This window comes from Biomphalaria glabrata, chromosome 7, assembly GCF_947242115.1.
Source record: "Biomphalaria glabrata chromosome 7, xgBioGlab47.1, whole genome shotgun sequence".
In the NCBI taxonomy this organism is placed as follows: domain Eukaryota; kingdom Metazoa; phylum Mollusca; class Gastropoda; family Planorbidae; genus Biomphalaria; species Biomphalaria glabrata.
Genome location: NC_074717.1, coordinates 13,430,234 through 13,451,917, shown reverse-complemented (window position 1 = coordinate 13,451,917; position 21,684 = coordinate 13,430,234). Strand labels below are relative to the sequence as shown.

General features: G+C 38.5%; 1 long non-coding RNA gene across 2 annotated transcripts in view; it reads right to left on the bottom strand.

Moving 5' to 3' along the window:
* Positions 1-7,134: 7,134 nt before the first annotated feature.
* The window catches only part of LOC129927376 (uncharacterized), a 110,233-nt gene continuing 95,683 nt past the window's right edge, over positions 7,135-21,684 (bottom strand). For both annotated transcript variants that reach the window (XR_008778988.1, XR_008778989.1), the window contains exons 4-5: positions 7,898-8,030; positions 7,135-7,272 (exon numbers count right to left, since the gene is read on the bottom strand). This is a non-coding gene — a long non-coding RNA (uncharacterized LOC129927376). The remainder of the gene's footprint in view (positions 7,273-7,897; positions 8,031-21,684) is intronic.

The following is a 21,684-nucleotide window of genomic DNA, read 5'->3' as shown; positions in this document are numbered from 1 at the left end:
ATCTGTTGTACGGAGGAAGCCTCTATGCATGAGACATATATCTGTTGTACGGAGGTAGTCTCTATGCATGAGACATATATCTGTTTACGGAGGTAGTCTCTATGCATGAGACATATATCTGTTGGTTGGAGGTAGTCTCTATAAGACATATTTCTGTTGTACGGAGGTAGTCTCTATGCATGAGACATATATCTGTTGTACGGAGGTAGTCTCTATGCATGAGACATATATCTGTTGTACGGAGGTAGTCTCTATGCATGAGACATATATCTGTTGTACGGAGGTAGTCTCTATGCATGAGACATATATCTGTTGTACGTAGGTAGTCTCTATGCATGAGACATATATCTGTTTACGGAGGTAGTCTCTATGCATGAGACATATATCTGTTGTACGGAGGTAGTCTCTATGCATGAGACATATATCTGTTGTACGGAGGTAGTCTCTATGCATGAGACATATATCTGTTGTACGGAGGTAGTCTCTATGAGACATATATCTGTTTACGGAGGTAGTCTCTATGCATGAGACATATATCTGTTGTACGGAGGTAGTCTCTATAAGACATATTTCTGTTGTACGGAGGTAGTCTCTATGAGACATATATCTGTTGTACGGAGGTAGTCTCTATGCACGAGACATATATCTGTTGTACGGAGGTAGTCTCTATGCATGAGACATATATCTGTTGTACGGAGGTAGTCTCTATGAGACATATATCTGTTGTACGGAGGTAGTCTCTATGCATGAGACATATATCTGTTGTACGGAGGTAGTCTCTATGCATGAGACATATATCTGTTGTACGGAGGTAATCTCTATGCACGAGACATATATCTGTTGTACGGAGGTAGTCTCTATGCATGAGACATATATCTGTTGTACGGAGGTAGTCTCTATGCATGAGACATATATCTGTTTACGGAGGTAGTCTCTATGCATGAGACATATATCTGTTGGTTGGAGGTAGTCTCTATAAGACATATTTCTGTTGTACGGAGGTAGTCTCTATGCATGAGACATATATCTGTTTACGGAGGTAGTCTCTATGCATGAGACATATATCTGTTGTACGGAGGTAGTCTCTATAAGACATATTTCTGTTGTACGGAGGTAGTCTCTATGAGACATATTTCTGTTGTACGGAGGTAATCTCTATGCACGAGACATATATCTGTTGTACGGAGGTAGTCTCTATGCATGAGACATATATCTGTTGTACGGAGGTAGTCTCTATGCATGAGACATATATCTGTTGTACGGAGGTAGTCTCTATGCATGAGACATATATCTGTTGTACGGAGGTAGTCTCTATGCATGAGACATATATCTGTTGTACGGAGGTAGTCTCTATGAGACATATATCTGTTTACGGAGGTAGTCTCTATGCATGAGACATATATCTGTTATACGGAGGTAGTCTCTATAAGACATATTTCTGTTGTACGGAGGTAGTCTCTATGAGACATATATCTGTTGTACGGAGGTAATCTCTATGCACGAGACATATATCTGTTGTACGGAGGTAGTCTCTATGCATGAGACATATATCTGTTGTACGGAGGTAGTCTCTATGAGACATATATCTGTTGTACGGAGGTAGTCTCTATGCATGAGACATATATCTGTTGTACGGAGGTAGTCTCTATGAGACATATATCTGTTGTACGGAGGTAGTCTCTATGAGACATATATCTGTTGTACGGAGGTAGTCTCTATGCATGAGACATATATCTGTTGTACGGAGGTAATCACTATGCACGAGACATATATCTGTTGTACGGAGGTAGTCTCTATGAGACATATATCTGTTGTACGGAGGTAGTCTCTATGAGACATATATCTGTTGTACGGAGGTAGTCTCTATGTATAAGACATATATCTGTTGTACGGAGGTAGTCTCTATGCACGAGACATATATCTGTTGTACGGAGGTAGTCTCTATGCATGAGACATATATCTGTTGTACGGAGGTAGTCTCTATGCATGAGACATATATCTGTTTACGGAGGTAGTCTCTATGCATGAGACATATATCTGTTGGTTGGAGGTAGTCTCTTTAAGACATATTTCTGTTGTACGGAGGTAGTCTCTATGCATGAGACATATATCTGTTGTACGGAGGTAGTCTCTATGCATGAGACATATATCTGTTGTACGGAGGTAGTCTCTATGCATGAGACATATATCTGTTGTACGGAGGTAGTCTCTATGCATGAGACATATATCTGTTGTACGTAGGTAGTCTCTATGCATGAGACATATATCTGTTTACGGAGGTAGTCTCTATGCATGAGACATATATCTGTTGTACGGAGGTAGTCTCTATAAGACATATTTCTGTTGTACGGAGGTAGTCTCTATGAGACATATTTCTGTTGTACGGATGTAATCTCTATGCACGAGACATATATCTGTTGTACGGAGGTAGTCTCTATGCATGAGACATATATCTGTTGTACGGAGGTAGTCTCTATGCATGAGACATATATCTGTTGTACGGAGGTAGTCTCTATGCATGAGACATATATCTGTTGTACGGAGGTAGTCTCTATGAGACATATATCTTTTTACGGAGGTAGTCTCTATGCATAAGACATATATCTGTTATACGGAGGTAGTCTCTATAAGACATATTTCTGTTGTACGGAGGTAGTCTCTATAAGACATATATCTGTTGTACGGAGGTAATCTCTATGCACGAGACATATATCTGTTGTACGGAGGTAGTCTCTATGCATGAGACATATATCTGTTGTACGGAGGTAGTCTCTATGAGACATATATCTGTTGTACGGAGGTAGTCTCTATGCATGAGATATATATCTGTTGTACGGAGGTAGTCTCTATGAGACATATATCTGTAGTACGGAGGTAGTCTCTATGAGACATATATCTGTTGTACGGAGGTAGTCTCTATGCATGAGACATATATCTGTTGTACGGAGGTAATCTCTATGCACGAGACATATATCTGTTGTACGGAGGTAGTCTCTTGAGACATATATCTGTTGTACGGAGGTAGTCTCTATGAGACATATATCTGTTGTACGGAGGTAGTCTCTATGTATAAGACATATATCTGTTGTACGGAGGTAGTCTCTATGCATGAGACATATATCTGTTGTACGGAGGTAGTCTCTATGAGATATATATATGTTGTACGGAGGTAGTCTCTATGTATAAGATATATATCTGTTGTACGGAGGTAGTCTCTATGCATGAGACATATATCTGTTGTACGGAGGTAGTCTCTATGCACGAGACATATATCTGTTGTACGGAGGTAGTCTTTATGCACGAGACATATATATGTTGTACGGAGGTAGTCTCTATGAGACATATATCTTTTGTACGGAGGTAGTCTCTATGAGACATATATCTGTTGTACGGAGGTAGTCTCTATGCACGAGACATATATCTGTTGTACGGAGGTAGTCTCTATGCACGAGACATATATCTGTTGTACGGAGGTAGTCTCTATGCATGAGACATATATCTGTTGTACGGAGGTAGTCTCTATGAGACATATATCTGTTGTACGGAGGTAGTCTTTATGCACGAGACATATATCTGTTGTACGGAGGTAGTCTCTATGCATGAGACATATATCTGTTGTACGGAGGTAGTCTCTATGCACGAGACATATATCTGTTGTACGGAGGTAGTCTCTATGCATGAGACATATATCTGTTGTACGGAGGTAGTCTCTATGCATGAGACATATATCTGTTGCACGGAGGTAGTCTCTATGCATGAGACATATATCTGTTGTACGGAGGTAGTCTCTATGAGACATATATCTGTTGTACGGAGGTAGTCTCTATGAAACATATATCTGTTGTACGGAGGTAGTCTCTATGTATAAGACATATATCTGTTGTACGGAGGTAGTCTCTATGTATAAGACATATATCTGTTGTACGGAGGTAGTCTCTATGCATGAGACATATATCTGTTGTAGGATGTCAGTGAAGTCTGTGCTAGAGGTGGGAACACATTTAGGTCGCAGCTGGGTCTGGGCGTAGCCACGTAAAATAGAGTCCTTCTTATTAATCATCGGACTCGAAGACAAACTTTATGCTTATGTGTATGAGATACTTATGCTTATGTGTATGAGATACGTATGATTATGTGTATAAGATACTTATGCTTATGTGTATGAGATACGTATGATTATGTGTATGAGATACGTATGATTATGTGTATGAGATACTTATGCTTATGTGTATGAGATACTTATGCTTATGTGTATGAGATGCTTATGCTTATGTGTATGAGATACGTATGCTTATGTGTATGAGATACTTATGCTTATGTGTATAAGATACTTATGCTTATGTGTATGAGATACGTATGATTATGTACATAGGATACTTATGATTATGTGTAGTAGATACGTATGATAATGTACATAATGTACTTATGATTATGTGTATGAAATACCGTACTTAATTCCATCTGTTCGTTGGTCTCACTTCACCAGGAATATACAATGCAAGAAATAAATTAAAAGTCCATTATCTTCTGTACCTTGAATTTTGTCGTAGGGCTACTGTAACAGTTTGTGTACCCAAAACGTTCGGAATTCTTAAGACTGGACTCTAATATGTACCTGACATACATTACGGATGTAGAGGCGGTTGGTCGCACCTTTGTTATCCATTGGCCACTGGGAGAGATGGTTGTCTTCAAACATCGCGAGGTTTTATTTCACTGAAGTGAATGGATGGGGAGTTGTGACAAGTCAAAAACTCGCTGTCAGAGTCACTCTAAATTATCACAGCATTAATTATTATTTTTCATTATTTATTTATTTTATTTTAATTATTTGTCCATCCTACCCCTAAATCATTCACCCGCGCCACCTTTTCCTCTCCAGGCTAGACTTAGTTGACCACCTTGGAGATAGCTAAGGCGCGTCCTTTCATTTATCTGCCCTTGATCGGGGAAAGGTAGACACACAATCTCTTTTGTCTTGCCCGCCGGATGTCTGAAGGACGGTCGCGGTTGACCCCACCTTGGTTTGAATGCAAGCTAATCCTTCTCCCCCCCCCCCCCCCATCTCTCACGTCTCTCTTTGATCTAAGAGATTACCCTGGTCAACGCACCGCGTGATATTCCAAGGTGCGACTCCCACCTCGAGTCAAATCCACCCACGTGTAAGCTAATTCTTAGCCTAGGACATTTCCGGTGTCCGCCCACATTTCCCAGGCATATATAAGTAGATTCAAATCAAGCCAGACCCTTTTCACTCCTCTATCGCTATCGATCGAGTCTGGACTATATCATTTATTCTCCCTCCTAGAGGAATACCTGGTGGTAAGCCGAACTTAATCACAAGTTCCATCTTAATTACTCTGTGTATATTTCCATTGGATTTTATCATGTGTATTTTGCCTAGTTCATTTATATTTAATTAGTGCATTGTGTATTTCTCACTGGCGTAAGTAGAAAACATAAACATGTCCTATGTATTTATTTTGTATTGCATTAATCTATTAATGCTACGTTGCTCAATTGATCGTTGGTGCAACCATGTATGTATATATTTGTACATCCATTTTATTTCCTTTATCTCGGTTGACCGCCTTGATAACTTTACTAGCGCACTGATACTGCGTCTAGAAAAGAGATAGGAATTATCTCCCCTGTAAGGAATTATCTCCCCTGTAGTCATTCTACTCTTATGAGAGTTACCCCGCTTGAACGGACACACTCTCCATTCAAGCGTGCTCCATTGTTCTCGACCCACGGTCATATGTAAACAATCATCTGGGTCGCTGACCACCGCCCAATTCAACCCCCCCCCCTTTTTCTTTCTCTATCCACCTGTGTTGTTTATTTGAGATTATTATTTCCCCTTCTATGTACATTTTTATATTATTACTTTCCCTTTTATGTACATTTTATATTGCTACTATCTGCCATCTATTTTTCCAAATTCCATTTGTCATCATTTCCCCTTCGTGCTCTAAAGCAATTTTACCAATCTGACGAATGCACCTCAGTCGAGGGCATCGATAAGATGCATAAGAGACATGTCCTAACTTGTCTTTATTTATCCGCAGCTTCCCTCAGGTGTCTGCCTATTTATCGGATCACTTACCTGCCTATTTGCCTAACTGGCCTATTTAGGTGCTTAGTGCTACTCAGCACTGTATTCGCTATCAAGAATCACCTATTGCCTATTTATTGGATCAACGATCTATTTACCTGCCTATTTACCTATTTATGTTCTTAGTGCTATTCAGCGCTGCACTTGCCTACTGAGATCTACTCAACTCCACCATTTGGCGCTATCGGCATTGCCCGCCTATTCGACAGCCCACCTGTCAAGCTATTAGGTGCGACGTCCCTATGGACTCAGGTCTGTGTGAGACGTCATAGCTACGCCAACCCTCTGCAACTCACTGGACATATCCTGTCAACTACGCTGCCCACGGCAGATCAGCTCTGCCCGCAGTACACTTGTGCCCACGGTAGCCGGCCACCTGCCCTACTGTGCCCACTACAGATATTAGATTTTGGGGATTGAGACTCCACAAGAACTATATCACCGGCGTCCCTCTATCCGCTAGAGCGCCACCTCCAGCTGCAGAACCTCAAGCCAGGACACAGCCAGCTGCGACATCAACAGGAATACCAGCTAAGTCAGAGGACAAAGTGACATACTCTCTTATTAGGTGCAAGAGTGATGATTAAATATAGAATATACTAGAGATAGATGCAAACCCTCCCCCTTTTTATCCTTATATGTATATTTATGTAAATAAATATTCTTTATTTTAACTTTTGTATCTATCTTTCATTGCTTTGTCTCGTTGCGTGTCTGCTCCCGATTCATATGCTGATAAGTGGAGGTGTGATAGCATTAAAAATAATCATCCCCTAGACATTAAACGCGCCAAACACACATCACATTTCCCCATCTGTCACAGTATTGTGCCATTCTTAAAATAAGAATAAATAAAAACTACTAGTAGTTTCAAAGTATAGTCTACATATGGTATAAGCATAAAAATTGTAAAATTCTCGAAGGAATTGCAAATTTTACAAAATAAAAAAGCCAAACATTTATCAAATGATATATTTATTTATTTATTTATAAAGAGCAAAAGAAAACAGTAAATTTTCAAAAGGGAGAAAACTGATAAGCTGAGAAGAAATGTATAATTTTGTACAGTTCCTCCCCTTGAACTACTATTTCTGGAGCGCGACGCTTTGTGTGAAAAGTGAGAAATTCTTATTATTGCTAAAGTGCTTGTCTTTCTGAAAAATGAAAATAGAAATACAAGGTCAAGGTTTAATTTAGAATGGAAAGATAAATGTCTTAAAGTTTTCGAAATTGCGTTAATCAAAATTTAAATCCTTAATAAGGATGGCATTACAATATAGAGAATAATTATACTCAGTAACATGAAAGTCCTATTGGGAAGAAAAGATCTACAAAATAAAGTTAAAAATAACTCTAAGCATAAAAACCTCAAAATACCTTGGTTTTATACTATTTTTTTTAAACCTAATAACAATAATGATAATAAAAGTAATAATAAAAAAAAAAAACATTGCTCAAAAATAGAGAACAATTCTGATCATACATTGGATACAGAAATGTGTAAAACCCAAATTAAAATATTTTGGTCTTTTTTCAACTTTTGTCGTGATTTGGAAGATAATTTTAGTATTGAAACATGTTGCTAGACCAGTCCTGTCCACTTCCTATTCTGAACACAAAATAAAGTTAAAACAAAAAGACGGGATATTAAAAACAAAGTGCACAGAGAACATTCTTATCCTAGCCTAGACGATTGAAATTATTCTCTATCAACGTAATTTTTTTGTCTTATTAGAATAGCAATAATCTTTTCAATATGTCTGCTGTCCCGAGACGTACCTGATGCGTGGGTCGTGATACTTTTGGTCTGCTGTAGACTATCCAAAGTAATCTAGTTTCTTCTACCTGGAAGTGCTCGCCAAAGTGAGGCACTAACAATCTCATTTTTGAAAGATAGTAGACTTTATTTAATCTGAAATGAGAGTAAAAGTTAACCTCTATCTCTATCTCTATGTGGGAAGCTTAGTCGAGAGGCTAAGTACGCTTAAGCTTGGCTTGTCTATGAGGGAGGCTCGAGGTTCGACTCCCGACTCGAGAAGAATTGTGTTTACGGAGCGCCAACAGGCAGTACGGAAAACCTTCTCTCCGATACCCCCTCCCACTGGTCCACAAATGAGATTGGACCATAGCGCTCTGAGCATGCTATAAGCATGAAAGTAGAGCGATATAAAAGCTATAACTATATCTCTCTCTCCTCAATCCATTCAGTGCTGAGCCTTCTTTTCTAGTGCTACTAGCCGCTTATGACCGCGGCCTGCGGGCCTCAGTTTGGGTATTACTGATCTACTGGATTGTATTTAGATCTATGTCAACTTGGAGAATGTTTCCTTCCCCTTTTTTTTATTTAGCCACGAAAATAAAAGTAGAATGTGAAAATAGGTGTACCCGTAATGACCCGTATGTATGTATGTCCCGAATACAAATCAAAACCGTTTGAAAATACGCATTTCCCCCTCTAAAGCAGAAAAAAAAATTATTAAAAACACAAGTGGTTCTTGCTAATTATATATAGATCAGTGCGCCAATGACTGAAAATGGACTATTCCTATTAAATCTACCACGAGATAGTATCGCTTTTTTTTTTCGCGCGCGCTGACGCGCCAAGATTTAAATGTTTACTAGATCTTACTGATCTAAATTGAGTTCCTTTCAATGTGGATGTGTGAAAACTGCACGCTATAAAAGTAGTTCGTTTTTTTTTTAACTTACAATTGAAACAAAGTTCGTATTAAAATTTATTAAAATTTATCTTTTTTTAAAACAACATTTGAATCAGCATTCTATTCCATGCGTTAGTTAATAAATGGAAAATATATTTTATAATGATCCATTGACACTTTTACCATTGTGACCTTAGATGCAAATTTTTTGTACCAATGCGTGAATCTATGAATGAAGCTTGAGTTATTAATTATGAAGTCCATGACCTTTACAAAAATATTTTTCAGTGAAAAGTGGTGTAATTTTATAAAAAAATCTGCTTGCATCTATAATTTTTAAGCTAAAGGGTTCACTTTCTGAAACGAGAAAAGTAGCCGCTGCATCAGAACTTTGAATGATCAAAAATATCATGATGTCCTATTTTCATTTTCTCTTCTAGTTTCTGAGATCTAAACGGGACGGACAGACAGACCACACAAAACTAATAGCGTCTTTTCCCCATTCGGGGGCCGCTAAAAAACCTACGTTCTTTTCGCTCCAACTTTTAATATTTAATTTTACTCACTTTCTTCTTTTCTAAATTATGTAGGTCTAAATCACAGACCTATATATACTTTATCTAGACTAGACATGAAGATCTTTTAGCACTACAAAAAAATGTCCTGAATAAAATGTAAAAAAGCTGAAACAAGGCGTTGTTTTGTAAAGTAGTTATAAGAAGTAAAGTTTTTTTTTCAACCCTAACCTATGTAACATTTAATTTAATGTTTAAATCTAGATCGTGATTCTATTCTATTCATTTCAAAATAAGAGCATTCTCGTCTCTTAGCCCAATTCATGGGCGTAGCCAGGGGGGGGGTTCTTGGGGTTCAAACCCCCCCCGAAATGAAATCACCCCCCCCCCCGCAGGGGGGGGGGGGGGGACGGAATTAAGTGACTGATTTTTGCTTTCATTTTGTTTATTTTAGGTGAGATTTTAATACTACATCATCACTTACCACAGCACAGCCGAGGCAGTTTTGAGTTTAAAAACCCTCTACCAGGGGGTTTTGAGTTTAAATCCCCCTACCAGGGGTTTTTGAGATTTTAAAAACCCCTATCAGGGAGTTTTGAGATACAAATCCCTCTACCAGGGGGCTTTGAGTTTAAAACCCCCTATAGGGGGTTTTGAATTTTAAACCCCCTACCAGAGGTTTTGCAGTTAAATCCCCCTCTTCTATAAAACAAAACAAACAAAAAATGTAAACAACAATCCCCAAATTCCAACAGCACAGTTGAGGAAGATTTTGATTTTAAAACCCCATCCAAAATTTACGATAACCCCATCTTCAATATAAAAAAGCAAATTACACACTCAAAATTCTATGAGCGTAGCAAAGGGGTTTTGAGTTTAACCCCCCTCCCCCTTCCAGTTGTGGTTTGAAGCTAAAAAGTACCTCTTCAATATTAAAAAAAAAGCAAATTACACAAAATTAGCCAAAGAAGTTTTGAGTTTAAATCCCCCTCCTCCAGATGGCTTTTTCTTTAAAGTTTAAAACCCCTCCAGATGGTTTTGAGTTTAAAATTCCCCTACAGAGCGTTTAGAGTTGAAAACCTCTCTCTTCGATATTATTTTAAAGCAAACTACAGTCACCAAATTCTATGATCGTAGCTAAATGGGGTTTTGGATAAAAAAAAACAAAACAAAAAACCCAGAGATTTTTTAGTTTAAAACCCCTCAACAGATGATTTGACGAAAAAACTTTTCTTTTCCATATAAAATCTAAAGCGAAATACAGGCATTTAATTCCAAGAGCGTAGTCAAGAAAGGTTACAAATTTCTACCAGTGGCTTGGGCTCCATTAATTAAGTGTGAATAGTCTTCTGCCGAAATTGAAAATCATTAAATGTGTCTCAACAAAGATGGCTAAGACAGATTTTAGGAGTCAGTCATAGAGATCGGGTCTAAATCAAAGAAATCATATGCCGAACTGGGAGTCGAATCCTTAGTAAGGTTGTGACAGAGCGTCGCATGAGGTTTTGCGGGACATGTTTTCCGACAAAATGAATTACGCAAAATAAGAGTTGCGGAAACAGCTTGCCGGAAAATGCGCCGAACGGCGCGAGAGGGTCTAAGTCAGTAAGAATAGCACATTAGGTTTTTGAACTAAAACTTTTTAATAGCAAGATAATGCATTGTAGATACCTCAGAATATGCATTTTGTTGGCTTTCAATACCAGAAATAGTGCTCGGCGGCGGGGCTTCGCCCCGCGCTGGGGGAGCGCTGCGAACTCCCCCAGACCCCCTTGTTAGCAAGGGCGGGGAGTCTACAATAAACAATAAACGTCTTCCGATAGGGTCAGAATGAAATAAAGATTAATTATGTACACACACACACACATATATATATATAATTCTTTTCGTTGGGGGGGGGGGAGGTCGGGCCCCCCCCCAAAACCCTCCCCGAAAAAAAATCCTGGCTACGCCCATGAGCCCAATTATTATTTTGCAATTTTTAGATACGTAATAAAAAAAGGTCTAAGTAATCAAACTATTTAAATGTACATAAGATGATTAAAATCAACAGACGCAAATTATTTTGATTTTTGGAAACATGATCTCAATGGATACTAACAGGAAATGGATTTATTTTATATATCTACGTGAACATAGATGTCTATAGTTTTGTGATTATTTGCTCATTCTATTAAAAATATCCGCAAAATGGTATAGGATTATTTCTAAAGTTTGAAAACTAAAGATGATTACTTTTCTAAGACAGAAAAGATCAATTTTCCTAGATTCGAGGCAACTTTAAATAGAGCTACGTACATAACAACCTATAGATATCTATAAATATATTTAATAGTCTGTGATCGAGGTTCTACTTAGAAAATGAAACGACGCCCCTGAATTTAGTTTCTTAATCATAAGCGATAGTATTGTTAAAACCCGGCAAGCACACCGCAATCCAAGCTAGTCACTGCTAGTGCAGAAGGTGTACACTTCTAGAGACTAGACTTGAGAAGGATGTTGACATTAGGCAGAAGAGAACAAGTTCTGCCCAAGTCTGGAGCCGATGTGAAGAGACAGTGCTTAAGGCAGATGTTGTTTTATGTACTAGTGATGTCCCTGTAAATAAACATCGTTGCCTCGTTAAGTAGCCTCCCTTAAGTTATTACAGTAATGTTTTTCTTTAAGACTCAATATTAAATAAATACAATACAAATCCAACCGATTTGTTTGGCCAATGAAAAACGTTTTCGCCCCCCCAACCTTCCTCCTTTTGTCAGGACGTAACAAATAAATAAATGAATCAAATCAAATCAATCAATCAATCAATAGTTCGATGACTCCCAAACTTTCTAGCAACGCCACTGCTAGTAACGAAATATTTTTCCCCCATCAGCTCAGATCAGATCAGAAGCTTACACATTGCACACTTCACGTTGAGCAGAGTCGGCTTTAACAGTACACGTGGCATTGGGCCACTGACGGATCCAGAGGGGTAGGGGTGATCGACATCCCCCCCCCCCAACCCACTCGACCGACATAATTTGTGTACAATATTAATAATTTTTATTAAGAATATTTACAAATTATTTAATTTTAATCAATATACCTATTCTAGTTTTTGAAATCTTAATAGGACAGACGAACAGACTAAACAAAACTTAGTGTCTTTTCTCCTAACGGTGGCGGTTTATAATTAACCTTTTTACAAACAAACAAAAAGACTTTTATTTACAAATATAGCAAGGTTCAATTTAAAAATAGAAGTGAAATGATTCTTGAAACAAAGTTTTTAACAAAGCTATATGAGGGAAAAAAGTGCACATTTACATTCATATATCTAAATACTGTAAGATTTACTTCTCTTTTTCTGTATCAAACTAAATTAATTAATGCCATTAATTAATTGGTAAATTTATTGATTGGTTCTTAAAGAAAATAGTTATGCAGAGTTTGAACATGACCCGAGAATGGGAAGTGGGAGAAATAGCGTGTGTAATATTTGTACTAGACAGACGGATTGAGTTGATATAAGCTATGTGATAAACAAAAAAAAAACGTCTGAGTTCAAATGAAATGGTCCTCTCGATGCGAAACCCTCAACTACGTTGGAGCAAGAAGCTATAAAAAGGAAAAAAAAACGTGCGTATTAAAAAACACAATTTTTCTGTTGGGTTGATTATGCGCCTTGCCATTAACCACGTTACAATCAGAGAATTATTCTTTATAAATCAAACGAGATAAATTAGTGATAATATCACGTGGTCACGGACACATCTCCTCTGTTTGGGACCCCTCAAGTCAAGAAATCTTTGAGAAATGAACAGTCACAAAATAGAGCCGTGAGGGTTTTTTTTTTTACAACAAATGAGTATTCATATTTGACTCGATTAAAACAGCAACATCTCTTCGTTAAAAGACACTTCAGGACAGAAAACTAAAAAAACAAAGATACAGTTATAGGCCTACATGAAACCGTTAACCATAATTCAGAAATACAAAAAAAAAACTCAGAAAGGCAAAAAGTCACATTTCACTTTCCCTATGCTAGAACAAATTCGATTAAGTGCTCCTTTTTCACTGGAGCCTTTAGAGCATGGAACGGGTTGCCTAAATCAGCCAGGAACACCAATGAGTTAGCAGAGCTTGTCTCTAATTTACATGCACGACTATATTAACATGCAATAATCTTCTCTTTTGAAGGAACGCCTGATATTGATAAGATAAGAGTACCGTCAATCTGACTCCAGGATAAGTGACTTTACCAAACTGGAAGACAGATATATAGTTAATCTAGGAAGGCTTTATTGATTCGCGTACAGATTTGGTAAATGTAGGTCGCTTATAGATATGGCCCTTACCCATCCATCTCCATCGTACTGCGAAACAAGGCTGCTAATGTGCCCTTTATTCATAAGCCACTTTTCTGATATACCTCACAGAGTATTATGAATAACCTCAAATTAAAGTGAGCAATATACTTTACATTCTAACAACGACTTTTTATTACTGGCTTTATGCAACACGGACCATTTACAAATAAACATATGTAAAAGCTACATTCAAAACATATTCGCTTACAGGTTTTGTGCATTCTTTTTATTTCTATTGTTTACAATTTTTAAATATAAATAAATGTCACGGGTGAAGTTATGCTTCAGTTACAAACAGAAAGCATAATACGTGAATTTATCAAAGCTTGTTGTATCTTTGAAGTAGACTCAAGCAATGACAAATTCAACAATATATTTTTGTTCTTGATACAACTATACCAGTGTTTTCAAAACTTTTTCCCGGAACATTTCGCACATTCTGAGTATATAGGGTAACACTTTTTTTTAAACGTATGCACGTGGTGACCTACTAGATAATTATTTCAGTAGTTCGTGCAGCACCTAGTCAGGCCTCGTGGAGCACCTAGTCAGGCCTCGTGGAACATCTAGTCAGGCCTCGTGGAACATCTAGTCAGGCCTCGTGGAACACCTAGTCAGGCCTCGTGGAGCACCTAGTCAGGCCTCGTGGAACATCTAGTCAGGCCTCGTGGAGCATCTAGTCAGGCCTCGTGGAGCACCTAGTCAGGCCTCGTGGAACATCTAGTCAGGCCTCGTGGAACATCTAGTCAGGCCTCGTGGAACATCTAGTCAGGCCTCGTGGAGCACCTAGTCAGGCCTCGTGGAGCACCTAGTCAGGCCTCGTGGAACACCTAGTCAGGCCTCGTGGAACACCTAGTCAGGCCTCGTGGAACATCTAGTCAGGCCTTGTGGAACACCTAGTTAGGCCTCGTGGAACATCTAGTCAGGCCTTGTGGAACACCTAGTTAGGCCTCGTGGAACACCTAGTCAGGCCTCGTGAAGCACCTGGTCAGGCCTCGTGGAGCACCTAGTCAGGCCTCGTGGAACATCTAGTCAGGCCTCGTGGAACATCTAGTCAGGCCTCGTGGAACATCTAGTCAGGCCTCGTGGAACATCTAGTCAGGCCTCGTGGAGCACCTAGTCAGACCTCGTGGAACACCTAGTCAGGCCTCGTGGAGCACCTAGTCAGGCCTCGTGGAACATCTAGTCAGGCCTCGTGGAACATCTAGTCAGGCCTCGTGGAGCACCTAGTCAGGCCTTGTGGAGCACCTAGTCAGGCCTCGTGGAACATCTAGTCAGGCCTCGTGGAGCACCTAGTCAGGCCTCGTGGAACACCTAGTGAGGCCTCGTGGAGCACCTAGTCAGGCCTCGTGGAACACCTAGTCAGGCCTCGTGGAGCACCTAGTCAAGTCTCGTGGAGCACCTAGTCAGGCCTTGTGGAGCACCTAGTCAGGCCTCGTGGAGCACCTAGTCAGGCCTCGTGGAACACCTAGTCAAGCCTCGTGGAACACCTAATCAGGCCTCGTGGAGCACCTAGTCAGGCCTCGTGGAGCACCTAGTCAGGCCTCGTGGAGCACTAGTGTCTCACAGAACACATTTTGGGAAAATTAAACTATACATATAAGGAGACATGTGGCTACGCTGATCTAAATGTGGTCGACATATTGCGCCACATCCAACATGGTGATATCGCTTTATGTTGGTAATCAATATAAGCTGTTATCAACTTTATTCACAAACTATGTACTATTGATCTCATTATGATAATTTGAATGCAAATGTAAAAAAAAACTAATAATGCTTTGACGTTGTGTCTTTAAAGATGTATTGTACAATAGTGGTTAAAATATTATTAGCAGCTTTTTTTTTTCCTTTAGACGAATTGCTAAAAGAATGAAAATATGCCGTCCGTCTGGTGCACCGCATGACCTCGTCCAGAGAGCTCGATTCCTTCCGTGACCTCCAAGTCGTCTGCTGAATGAAGACGTGAGAAGTACTTCAAAGAACGTCACCGCGTGACCTCCTTTATGAAGTGATTGAGTTCCAGTTCCACTTAAAGGACCTATTATTCCTGGCTGACGCTATATCAATATATTGCTGACTGGGACATGGGGAAGTCAAGTCTTACAGTGCTAGGTGAATGTCTTTCAAGAAATGAAGAATGTTTGGAATACACACGTTTTTTTTTATGTTGGTGACTATAATTAATTAATGTAATCAAAGAGAGTTGTTTTTTTTTCATGTGTTTGAAATAAGCGTGTGTGTGGCTTACATGTGCACACAATAACCTGACTTGTTAAAAACTCAGATTTGAGCCACAAGATGAGGAAAAGTTTCACAAGTCAATAAGACCCGTCCTTAGTCCGATAGAGGGAGCATTTTTAGTGCTTTGTGTTTTAAGTTAAAGGCATGAAATAGTTACATTGAAACTAAAAGTAAAATTCCGTTTTATGTGAATTGAATTTCTATAAAACAAAGACTCTTTTTTTCTTAAAATTCTGTCTCCGGGATTTGAAATGTGTGGATTGAATATATATATATATATATATACATATGGCTCCATCTTTCCCGGAAGACAAATGATGCGGTCACCGGTTTAGTTTCTTTTTGAGAAGAGGAAGAATCTGGTCAGTTTAAGCAAGCTAATTCTGGAGCAGCAAAGTTTGATAAAGTTCTTACATGTGTATGTATCTATTTTAAGGCTAGCTGATAGGGTAGCTTTCTTTTTCCTTTTCCTGACTAATGCCGCTTAGTTTGCTTTGCTATCTGCCTTTTTCGTACCAGCACGCACAGTCTGCTTCTATGCTTCCAATCTTGGGCTATTTCCTTCCACAAACTTTTATTGTTACCTGAAGTTCTCATATTTCGCTTGCATACATCTCTGTAGGTTAGTTTTGGCCGGCCTTCAGGTCGTACTCTCTCCGCAAGCTCAGCATAGAGGATGCCTTTAGGAATTCTTCCATCTGGCATGCGAGTGACATATCCAAGTCAACGTAGTGTTCTCTGTGTCTGAAGAACATAGATACTTTACATATTTGCCAATTTCAAAACGTCCTGAATGGAAACACGCCCCCTCCAGGAGATGCACATTATGGGCGTGGCAGGCAGCGTCAATGAAAGTGGATGGATTCAAGGACTACAAAATCCACAAATTTTGAAACACAGCAATATATTGTGATCGAGCTATCATGAATTACAGGCTATCATGAATTATAAAGCTATAGTGAATTACAGAGCTATCGTGAATTACAGAGCTATCATGAATTACAGGCTATCATGAATTATAAGGCTATCGTGAATTACAGAGCTATCGTGAATTACAGGGCTTTCATGAATTACAGGCTATCATGAATTATAAGGCTATCGTGAATTACAGAGCTATCGTGAATTACAGGGCTTTCATGAATTACAGGCTATCATGAATTATAAAGCTATAGTGAATTACAGAGCTATCGTGAATTACAGGGCTTTCATGAATTACAGGCTATCATGAATTATAAAGCTATAGTGAATTACAGAGCTATCGTGAATTACAGGGCTTTCATGAATTACAGGCTATCATGAATGATAAAGCTATAGTGAATTACAGAGCTATCGTGAATTACAGGGCTTTCATGAATTACAGGCTATCATGAATTATAAAGCTATAGTGAATTACAGGGCTATCGTGAATTATAAAGCTATAGTGAATTACAGGCTATCATGAATTATAAAGCTATAGTGAATTACAGAGCTATCGTGAATTACAGGGCTTTCATGAATTACAGGCTATCATGAATTATAAAGCTATAGTGAATTACAGGGCTATCGTGAATTACAGGGCTACCCTGAATTGCAGGGCTATCATGAATTACAGAGCTATCATGAATTATAAAGCTATAGTGAATTACAGGGCTATCGTGAATTACAGGGCTTTCATGAATTACAGGCTATCATGAATTATAAAGCTATAGTGAATTACAGGGCTATCGTGAATTACAGGGCTACCCTGAATTGCAGGGCTATCATGAATTACAGAGCTATCATGAATTATAAAGCTATAGTGAATTACAGGGCTATGGTGAATTACAGGGCTACCCTGAATGGCAGGGCTATCATGAATTACAGGGCTACCCTGAATTGCAGGGCTATCATGAATTACAGAGCTATCATGAATTTTAGGGCTATCATGAATTACAGGGCTATCATGAATTACAGGGCTATCATGAATTACAGAGCCATCATGAATTACAGGCTATCAGGAATTACAGGCTATCATGAATTACAGAGCTTTCATGAATTACAGGGCTATCATGAATTACAGAGCTATCAGGAATTACAGGGCTATCATGAATTACAGAGCTATCAGGAATTACAGGGCTATCATGAATTACAGAGCTATCATGAATTACAGAGCTATCATGAATTACAGAGCTATCATGACTTGAAGTTCTCCATAAACCATAGAACTGTGGTAAAGTCTATCATGAAGTAGAGTATACTATCTTTAATACAAGACTTCTATTATGAAACAGAGTTAGCATGATAATGTCACTGAGTCCTGTACTTTCTAACAGAATAGCTCAATCGTTTCTTGAGGTTTCTCTAATTGGAAATAACAAGTGTTACAGCTTCCTACTATATCTATAACTAACAAGTGTTACAGCTTTCTACTATATCTATATAGTTCTCTAGAAACGACCTTAGTTTCTCTCCAAGTCCATGTGTCCTTGGGTTCAGCTGTAATTACATCAAACATTTAACAACTCGATCAAAACACAGAACTTTGATTATACTTCATGACACCACATGCTAGTCTCTCTCCTAGTCTAAAACCTAGCACACTTCCGGTCAATCTGCAATAGATTATACACACAGCCATTCATCCGTGACAATAAGAGAGTTTATATCTAGATTACTGACATGCATGGGCGTAGCCAGGGGGGGGTTCTTGGGGTTCAAACCCCCCCCGAAATGAAATTTCCCCCCCCCCCGCAGGGGGGAGGGGGGAACGGAATTAAGTGACTGATTTTTGCTTTCATTTTGTTTATTTTAGGTGAGATTCTAATACTAAATCATCACTTACCACAGCACAGCCGAGGCAGTTTTGAGTTAAAAACCCTCTACCAGGGGGTTTTGAGTTTAAATCCCCCTACCAGGGGGTTTTGAGATTTAAAAAACCCCTATCAGGGGGTTTTGAGATACAAATCCCTCTACCATCGGGCTTTGAGTTTAAAACCCCCTACCATAGGTTTTTGCAGTTAAATCCCCCTCTGCTATAAAACAAAACAAAAAAAAAATGTAAACAATCCCCAAATTCCAACAGCACAGTTGAGGAAGATTTTGATTTTAAAACCCCCTCCAAAATTTACGATAAACCCCCTCCTTAATATAAAAAAGCAAATTAAACACTCAAAATTCTATGAGCGTAGTCAAAGGGATTTTGAGTTTTACCCCCCCCCCTCCAGTTGGGGTTTGAAGCTAAAAAGTACCTCTTAAATATAGAAAAAAAAAAGCAAATTACACACTATAAAATCTATGAGCGTAGCCAAAGGGGTTTTGAGTTTAAATCCCCCTCTTCCAGATGGCTTTTTCTTTAAAGTTTAAAACCCCTCCAGATGGTTTTGAGTTTAAAATTCCCCTACAGAGCGTTTAGAGTTGAAAACCTCTCTCTTCAATATTATTTTAAAGGAAACTACAGTCACCAAATTCTATGATCGTAGCTAAATGGGGTTTTGAATTAAAAACAAAACAAAAAAACTCCAGAGATTTCTTAGTTTAAAACCCCTCAACAGATGATTTGACGAAAAAACTTTCCTTTTCGATATAAAATCTAAAGCGAATTACAGGCATGCAATTCCAAGAGCATAGTCAAGAAAGGTTACAAATTTCTACCAGTGGCTTGGGCTCCATTAATACAGTGTGAATAGTCTTCTGCCGAAATTGAAAAACATTAAATGTGGCTCAACAAAGATGTCTAAGACAGATTTTAGGAGTCAGTCATAGAGATCGGGTCTAAATCAAAGAAATCATATGCCGAACTGGGAGTCGAATCCTTAGTAAGGTTGTGACAGAGCGTCGCATGAGGTTTTGCGGGACATGTTCTACGACAAAATGAATTACGCAAAATAAGAGTTGCGGAAACAGCTTGCCGGAAAATGCGCCGAACGGCGCGAGAGGGTCTAAGTTAATAAGAATAGCACATTAGGTTTTTGAAATAAAACTTTTTAATAGCAAGATAATGCACTGTAGATACCTAAGAATATGCTTTTTGTTGGCTTTCAATACCAGAAATAGTGCTCGGCGGCGGGGCTTCGCCCCGCGATTGGGGAGCGTTGCGAACTCCCCCAGATCCCCTTGCTAGCAAGGGCGGGGAGTCTGCAATAAACAATAAACGTCTTCCGAAAGGGTCAGAATGTAATAAAGATTAATTATGTACACACACTCACACACACACACACACATATATATATATATATATATATATATATATATATATATATATATAATATTTTTCCGGCGGGGGGGGGGGGGGGTCGGGGGGTATCCCCCCCCCCAAAACCCTCCCCGAAAAAAAATCCTGGCTACGCCCATGCTGACATGTATGTATTTGTAAAATCATAGCTGGCCAATAGTAACATTGGAGACAGATACATACGTGTCATAGGCCGATAGCCTTTCATTGAAGCACGGGAAGGGTTACGGAGGACAGGCATCATACAGTACAATAGAATAATATTCAGATACATACGTACCTGTCAGATACATATAATTATAGAATAGTAGAATAGTATTTTAGGTTGGGTTTTATAACCAAGATATAGATTATATAGTTTTATAATACAAATCCGATGCCTATAGACTTCCAAACATCTTACATTTGGTTATTAGACAAGAGAGAATGCGATGATTCCGGGTGTTTCCAATATGAATGCGATGAGGTCATGTTAATCTACATTTATTATATCCGTCACTGGACGACTTATAAATACATACACTACTTATAGTATAACAGTATAATAGTATAACAGTATAACAGTATAATAGCATAACAGTATAACAGTATAATAGCATAACAGTATAACAGTATAATAGCATAACAGTGTAACAGTATAATAGTATAACAGTATTACAGTATAACAGCATAATAGAATAATAGTATAACAGTAGACCTATAACAGTATAATAGTATAACAGTTTAACAGTATCACAGTATAACAGTATAACAGCATAATAGTATAACAGTATAACAGCATAATAGTATAACAATATAACAGTATAATAGCATAACAGTATAACAGTATAACAGTATAACAGTATAATAGTATAACAGAAGGTGTTAATGGTTTTAAAAAAAAGTGTTTAAAGTGAACAAATACAGCTTACTGGGGGGGGGGGGGGGCGCCACAAATTAATACATCTTTTACCACAAGGCGGCTGTATTGAGAACCATTCACCTTGAGAATCTATACTTGTGTATTTAACCTTTGACGCCTGGCTCTATAATCTGACCATTAAATCAAGATTCATTTCCTTGCTTAATGCAGACCTTTAGAAAATGCCAAGTAAATGGGCGCGCATGTAGAGCGACACAGAAATAAAAAAAGTCAAAGTAAACTTTGTTCAATCAGCCTAATTATTTGACACTATTGAAAAAAAAGTTAATTTCGGAGACGAATGTGAAGTCCTTTTTTTTTTCATATTTAGACCATCGACCAGGAATTCAAAGCCTATTTTAGACTGCGTTTCCTGGAGAAATTGAATTGAATAGTCCACCGGACAAAACAAAATGGCGACGAGCAGACGTGAAAATGACTTGATTGAGATGTAGAGTTTTGGCTTTTTAAAAAGTCACGTGTTTAGAGCAAAAGTGGTTGGAGTTGAAGCACTTTAAGATCTGACCTGAGAAAAAGTTATTTGGTTTGGAGTGCTAAGGAGTGCTAATAATTAAAACATTGGCGATCAGTTAATAAAAAGATTAATTATACAAATTAAGCCACTAGACCGAAAAAAAAAGTTTATGCTTTTTTACTTCAACAATTACTTTACTTTAACAATTACTTTAACTATTACCTTAACAA